We start from the raw sequence: 8,302 nt of genomic DNA on the forward strand, positions 1-8,302 counted from the left end.
ACTACTTAAACCTAACTAACCTAAGGACATCACACACATCCATGCCCGAGGCAGGATTCGAACCTGCGACCGTAGCGGTCGCAAGGTTCCAGACTGTAGCGCCTAGAACCGCTCGGCCACAACGGCCGGCAATTACATCACAGGATGGAAGCGTTTAAACTAACTAAACTAAACTCCATCTGAACAGGTCTCGGAATACCGCATGGTACCGACCGACCGCCGTGTCAACCTCAGCCCACAGGCGTCACCGGATGCAGATATGGAGGGTCACGTGATCAGCACACCGCTCTCCCGGCCGTATGTCAGTTTGCGAGACGGGAGCCGCTACTCCTCAGTCGAGTAGCTCCTCAGTCTGCCTCACGAGGGCCGAGTGCAGCCCGCTTGCAAACAGCGCTCGGCAGACCGGATGGTCACCCATCCAAGTGCTAGCCCAGCCCGACAGTGCTTCGGTGATGTGACTGGAACCGGTGTTACCACTGCTGCAACGCCGTTGGCTGTGAGTTGGAGACAGTTGTGAGAAGCGACACTTGTGAGAAAGTGGAATGTGGCGACACTTGTGAGAAATCCGGGATGCTGAGGGACCGCCATAGGGTGTGTCGCAAATGCTGCGCCACTACCTGCTGCGCTCGGCTTGTGCCGGCCCGGGCAGCTGCCGATGGACATTCACACTCCTCCAGTGCAGCCAGGTTACATTATTCCAGAATTTTTTTTGGGCAAGGAAGAGTGGCCTTAGCCAAATTAGAAATCGCAGCTGATTTTTCCCCCACTATGTCATGTCAACCATTAGTTGCAGCACAGTTATGCGTAAGACCTTTTTCATTGGAATTTTTGTTCCGATTGATCTTACATAGGGCATAATTTTTGCTCAATCTCATACTTAACGATGTAGTTTACAGAAACTATAGAAACCGAAAATGTTTTCCATCTTTCAACCCCTCATCCAAAATTTGATATGATAGGAGTGGCAACATTTTACCATATATTAAGAGGAGCCAACTAAAGGATTTGGTTCTCGGTAGAAACATTTTTCTTTAATTATTTCGAAACAAACCTCAATTTTGCCGTACCTCGCAGGGAAGTGTACTGAGGTCTAATGACAGTCCTGGTGGCAATTAGCGTCGAGGAGTGCAGTTTATGTATTGGAACAGGACGTATTGATCGTCCACTCAGACAGACATTGTTTCTAAAATTATCTACACAAAACTGCTGATTGTGATAGTTAGAAAAGCTGTAACTTTTCAGACTTCATTAGTGAATCTTTTACAAATTGCGAGAGACATTTAGCCGACTTTGTGTCGTTTCCAGGGAACACCACGAGGAGGTAGTCTCTCTTCGCCCCCCATTACTTTTATTTACAATATTTACAGGATGATTATTTATTTACAATTTTTACAATAGGGCGATGGGCGTGACTGGACCCCTTTTCAATGTTTACAAGTGTTGCTGTAGCTTCAGCCATTTACTTTTCATTGTAATTTCTGTGCATATGCCACGCAAGTAAGAAATGATTTTATATTGCTGTCAACTTGGACTCTTGTAAGGACCTTAGAAACTATCTCATCTACCTTATTTGCAGACTTCTTTCTTCTTTCCCCACCTACATTTAAAACTAGTCGGTGCCCATGATATTCTGCCTCTTCTCTGAGAATTTTTACTAAGGAGTAAACATTTGGAACCTTAGAAATTTATTTATCATCCGATTCCATCGTTCTGAAACGTTGTCGGTGCGGTGACGCCTTTCTGCGCAGTTCCATATATGTCTTGGCACGTCTTCACTATCCAGCCATTGTTCAACAAATTAGTCGTAAAAATCCTGCAGTTTTTCATTATCTGGCGCGCTCTCCTGAATGCATAGCCACCCATCATCTAACATGTCCAGGGGAATGTGAGCCAAAGCGGAAGACAATCTTATGTGAAAACGAATTTCTTCGTTTTCCTTGTAGGCAGCAACAAGGCCGCAATTCTGCACTTGCCTCCACAAGCACTGGTTGAAATGGTAGTTGCAGCCATTAATCTTTGCATCGGGAAACAAATGTGTTACTAGAATGAGATTTGCTCTACAGCGGAGTGTGCGCTGATATGAAACTTCCTGGCAGATTAAAACTGTGTACCGGACCAAGACTCGAACTCGGGACCTTTGCCTTTCGCGAGCAAGTGCTCCACCAACTGAGCTACCCGAGCACGACTCACGCCCCGTCCTCACAGCTTTACTTCTGCCAGTACCTCGTCTCCAACCATCCAAACTTTACAGAAGCTCTCCTGCGAACCTTGCAGAACTAGCACTCCTGAAAGAAAGGATATTGCGGAGACATGGCTTAGCCACAGCCTGGGGGATGTTTCCAGAATGAGATTTTCACTCTGCAGCGGAGTGTGCGCCGATATGAAACTTCCTGGCAGATTAAAACTGTGTGCCCGACCGAGACTCGAACTCGAGACCTTTTCCTATCGCGGGCAAGTGCTCTACCAACTGAGCTACCCAAGCACGACTTACGCCCCGCCCACATCCCCCAGGCTGTGGCTAAGCCATGTCTCCGCAATATCCTTTCTTTCAGGAGTGTTAGTTCTGCAAGGTTCGCAGGAGAGCTTCTGTAAAGTTTGGAAGGTAGGAGACGAGGTACTGGCAGAAGTGAAGCTGTGAGGACGGGGCGTAAGTCGTGCTTGGGTAGCTCAGTTGGTAGAGCACTTGCCCATAAAAGGCAAAGGTCCCGAGTTCGAGTCTCGGTCCAGCACACAGTTTTAATCTGCCAGGAAGTTTCAAACGTGTTACTGACTGGCTGATTGCAGCTTCAAAATGCATCGTGATAGGTATAGGATTCCGTGCGGGTATGTTGCTCGTAACAGTTGTGAAAAAGCGATCGTACTTTTCTCGCTTTGTATTGGGTAGCAAGGCGTACACGATTGGAACTGTGCTTCCTCCTCAGAACTAGAAATATCGGCATGAACAACTATCCAGACTGCTTGCTGGAGCTTTAGAGCGTTCCATCGACTAAGAACGAATTGCAGTCTCTTAAACAGGATTTTCCCCTTTCGCTGGCGAACACCAATCTCCTATCATTTGGTCCTCTCTCGTCATCTGCAAGTAAAAATCTGCTCCCATCATTGATTAGCAAATCGTGTTCTTGCGGAAATATTCCTGCAGCATCGGTCGGATCTTGTGTAGATCCCATGCTTTTTGCCTGATGGGTTGGAGCGGTCGTTTTGCACTACTGTGTGACGTCAGTGATGTGGCGATGCAGAACTGAACTGCGGTGTGCTACCTGTTTGGTGCCCCTGTAGACAGCCCGCTACCTGTTCGGTCGGGTTGTAACCTCCCCCTCACTTATCGACCTTAATGACAGTGAAAAATTAAACCGCCTGCACCTAATGAAAATTTGGGAAAAGCAATCGTCACCGAAGTTAATTTGTCGGTAGAGAGTGAGGAAAGGAAAAATGCAAATGAAATTGGTGGAAATTAATTTTGAGAAAAGGGTAAAATTAATAAAGAAAGTAAATGTGCGGTCGTTACATTAACAATTAACTGGCATTAATTAGATACTTGAGATTTGGGGAAAATTACAGTCGCCAGTTCTATGGGCAACTACTGCAATAACTGAAAGGGAAAGGTTAATGCACAAATAATTAGCACTAAAAGCGTGGCAACTGAAGGTTGACACGTGTTGTGTGAAAACTGAATGTTTGTCAGAAGTAATAAATTTCGCTACACTCTGACTTAATGTAGAAAAAATAAAATGAAAATACCGAAAATTGAAAGTTAATTTAGTGAATGAAATTAATAGTGAACTTTGTTTCTGAAGCACTACGAAATTAAATGAAATAAGGTTAGTCGTGGGCTACCTCAACAATCATCTCAAAAGCTACTTGACTCTACGCAATTTAGAAATAAGAGATTTAACTTTGAACTTGAATTAATTGATTCTGAACAATTAACAATAGTAAAATTTAGTACGTACCAAGCTGAGCTGCAGTCACAGGTAAGCTAAAATATGCTAACAAAACTCGCACTCTTAATTTGTGCGTGTGTAATCTAAATATTGTAGCCAGCTATGAATACTTTAACTGAACTTTGAAATTAAAGCAGTGAAATGGAATGATATTACTTTAATGCTGGCGTCTGAATTTCGACGACACTCGGGTTCATTTCGGGAAAGGAAGGGACCCTGCTTGGTAATGCAATTGGGACAATGAGCAACAAAGGTTCATGCTAAGTTGCTGTAATTTTGTGAATGAACAATTTTAAAAGTTTGAAAAGCTGAGGTCTGCCATACAGTTCTAAAACTTTACGTGCTTCCAGTCTTCCTTGTTGCTTGATTGAAGGTTTGAAGTCGTCGATCGAGGAGGTGGCGACAGTCACTCATTGTCGGCCGTCGCTGTTGCAGAAGCTGGATGTTGGCGCGCCTTCTTCTCGACACGGTCGCCAGGCGAAACGGGCTCTCGATGTGCGCCAGCTAATGCTTCCCGTCCGCGACACCGTGTCAGAAACTATCATCGCAAGTCGAGCGCAATTACATGCTGCCAAACCCCGAAAGCGCGGCAACTCGCGGGAGCGTCACTCAACACACCTGCTCCACTGCCCTACTCCAGCCAGACTCTCTCTGTCCGTCCTCCACGCGGCAGAGTTCACGCTACCAAAGATCCTAAACACTTTCGTTCTCCACACCACGTATCGATGTAATCGTTCGATAGCATAGTTTTCCCTAGGCCAGACCCAGCGTAAAATACAAATAGTATTTACAAAACAAACCAATTATACATCGACATAACTGCCTAAACATATATATACAAATTGTAAAACAATTACAATATATACAGACACAGAAATGTCATATCTTCAGGTAGCAAAATAAGGAAAGAATTTATAGTACAATAGATGGAAATAGGAGGATATGCATTTGCGGCGTTCTCACAACTGTCGGTCCTCACTAGTGTCGCAACCCCGTTGGCTGTACAGAGCCGTTTAGGCTGTCATTATTACCGTGCTCCGTATGGGAATGGAACGAGTGGTCCTGATAAATGCCAGCCGTGATGGCCGTGCGGTTCTAGGCGCTGCAGTCCGGAACCGCGGGACTGCTACGGTCACAGGTTCGAATCCTGCCTCGGGCATGGATGTGTGTGCTGTCCTTAGGTTAGTTAGGTTTAAGTAGTTCTAACAAGGGGAAGGCCTCAGACACGGCCAACCGATTCGGCTCAAATATGGCAGGTCGCTCGTGTACAACCTAAAACGAAGGAATCTAAGATATTTTGGGTCAACAGCCCCGCGTTTTTGAGATAATCGTCCCTAAAGGTTATGACGAGCAGTCGACCCAAAATTGGCGGGATCGATAGATGATTGTAAATAGAGCATTTTTCATCATCAGGTATGGGGTCCGAAAACGCATACTTTTCCAGAAATCGAGGTAAGAAACTTTCAGAGCTGCAACTTCTGTACCCACATGGTAAACGTTTTCCGCTGACAGCACCGACAGCGCAACGGGACGGCACGGTAGCTCAGTGTGTTCGGCCAGACAGCCGGTTGGCCTCTGCAATAAAAAAACTGAGTGGAAGGATCAACCACCGAACTTGAACAGGATGTCATGTGACGTCCGCGACGACTGAACACAGGCCAAGGTAACTGGCTGGCAATTGCACAATCGCACGGATGCAACAACTATTCACAGCATAATCATAACCAACTTTCAGCACTGATTTTTCAGGCAATGATATCGTATGCGTGGTACGCATCAAAATTAATTCCCGAAAAAGACATATTTTTAAATGTAAACCAAGTTTCTTTTCCGCCAACTCTTCGCAAGGAACAGTGCAGCTGTCGAAAGATTGTATTCGTTAGATATTCTTGGTGCCATGAGTATATTTGTTTCGAATGTTTATATGAAATTTACCGTCCGTCTAGTTGTTTTAAGAAAAGTGAGGGCACGTAACAGTGAGTGGAAGAGCGACTGTAAAGTGACCTGGAGTAACATTTTAGTCGTTTACCATCCCAAGAGGTTTGAGAAATTTATTGGCCTACCTTATTATTATCGTTCCTTATTGATTTACTTACCTTATTAATCCTCCTATCCCTATCAATTGAGGTATGGAAACATCCAAACGAAAAGAATAACAACCGCTAGGTTTCTTCGAGATTCGAACACGGTTTTTCGCATTTCCAGCCAATTACATTGGCCGTTACGCTATCGACGCTGTCGGCGAAAAGCGTTTAACATGTGGCTACAGAAGCGGCGGTTGTAAAAGTTTCTTTCCTCGATTTATAGAAAAGTCTGCGTTTGCAGACCCCATACCTGATTATGAAAAATGCTCTATTTACAATTATCTATGGACCACTCCGATTTTGAGTCGATTCCTCGTCATAACCTTTAGGGGTGATTTTCTCAAAATTGTGAGGGTATTGACCCAAAATATCTTACAGTCCTTCGTTTTAGGTTGTAGACAAGCGACCTGCCAAATTTGACGCGAATCGGTTGGCCGTGTCTGAGGCCTTCCCCTTGTAAGTGCTAGGGCACTGATGACCTCAGATGTTAAGCCCCATAGTGCTCAGAGCCATTTGACCAACGTAGTAACTGGCAAGTGCCCTCCGCCACGCACTTCACAGTGGTGAGCACAGCACGGGTGTACGTGGTGCATTCAAGTTCTATAGGCCTCCGATTTTTTTTCTCCAGACTGGAAAGAGATAGAAACATGCGCATTGTTTTAAAATGAGGCCATGTTCATTGTCAATATGTCCGAGAGATGGCAGCACCGTACGGCACATGGAATTTTACCGCCAGTGGCGAGAATGAGAACTGTTTTAAATACTTAAAATGGCGACGTTTTCCTTACTTGAACAGCGTGCAATCATTCGTTTTCTGAATTTGTGTGGAGTGAAACCAATTGAAATTCATCGACAGTCGAAGGAGACACGTGGTGACGGAGTTACGGATGTGTCGAAAGTGCGTTCGTGGGTGCGACAGTTTAATGAAGGCTGAACGTCGTGTGACGACAAACCGAAACAACCTCGGGCTCGCACGAGCCGGTCTGACGACACGATCGAGAAAGTGGAGAGAATTGCTTTGGGGGATCGCCAAATGACTGTCGAACAGATCGCCTCCAGAGTTGGCATTTCTGTGGGTTCTGTGCACACAATCCTGCACGACGACCTGAAAATGCGAAAAGTGTCATCCAGGTGGGTGCCACGAATGCTGACGGACGACCACACGGCTGCCCGTGTGGCACGTTGCCGAGCAATGTTGACGCTCAACGACAGCACGAATGGGACTTTCTTTTCGTCGGTTGTGACAATGGATGAGACGTGGATGCCATTTTTCAATCCAGAAACAAAGCGCCAGTCAGCTCAATGGAAGCACACAGATTCACCGCTTCACAAAAAAAATTTCGGGTAACCGCCAGTGCTGAAAAAATGGTGTCCATGTTCTGGGACAGTGAGGGCGTAATCCTTACCCATTGCGTTCCAAAGGGCACTACAGTAACAGGTGCATCCTACGAAAATGTTTTGAAGAACAAATTCCTTCCTGCACTGCAACAAAAACGTCCGGGAAGGGCTGCGCGTGTGCTGTTTCACCGAGACAACGCACCCGCACATCGAGCTAACGTTACGCAACAGTTTCTTCGTGATAACAACTTTGAAGTGATTCCTCGTGCTCCCTACTCACCTGACCTGGCTCCTACTGACTTTTGGCTCTTTCCAACAATGAAAGACACTCTCCGTGGCCGGACATTCACCAGCCGTGCTGCTATTGCCTCAGCGATTTTCCAGTGGTCAAAACAGACTCCTAAAGAAGCCTTCGCCGCTGCCACGGAACATGGCGTCAGCGTTGTGAAAAATGCGTTCGGCTGCAGGGCGATTACGTCGAGAAGTAACGCCAGTTTCATCGATTTCGGGTGAGTAGTTAATTAGAAAAAAAATCGGGGGCCTTAGAACTTGAATGCACCTCGTAGGTACGGGGGTGGCAGGGCTGAGCTATGCGTTGCGGAGCCGGAGAAGACGAGCTGCGGCGCGCGAGAATCGATTATCGCGGGGGTCGACTTCGCGTGACTGCCGACCGCTACGCCATCGCTCATAACTCTGGTCTCCCTCCCTCACGAATCTAAACTCTCCGAACGCACGGAAGCTGTTTCCCCCTCGAGTTAATCTCCGACCGGGCCGAACGGCAGAGGGTACGGGGCGGTGGCGAATACACTGGGCTGTACTTTGTGTACTCGCGTAGCGTCTCTTCCGCGTTTCGTGTTCTTTTTGCGTGTCGCGCAGACCACGCGAAGACTGTTGCGTCCCCGCTGTCGCCATTCAGCGGTCGGGGGAGTGGGAAATGCC

General features: G+C 46.5%; 1 non-coding gene across 1 annotated transcript; it reads left to right on the top strand.

Annotated features, from left to right (window-relative positions):
* Positions 1 to 2,655: 2,655 nt before the first annotated feature.
* On the top strand, positions 2,656 to 2,730 carry Trnal-uaa (transfer RNA leucine (anticodon UAA)). The gene has a single exon. It is a non-coding gene; the product is annotated as a tRNA-Leu (tRNA).
* Positions 2,731 to 8,302: the final 5,572 nt, after the last annotated feature.

Source organism: Schistocerca nitens, chromosome 11, assembly GCF_023898315.1.
Source record: "Schistocerca nitens isolate TAMUIC-IGC-003100 chromosome 11, iqSchNite1.1, whole genome shotgun sequence".
NCBI classification, from domain to species: domain Eukaryota; kingdom Metazoa; phylum Arthropoda; class Insecta; order Orthoptera; family Acrididae; genus Schistocerca; species Schistocerca nitens.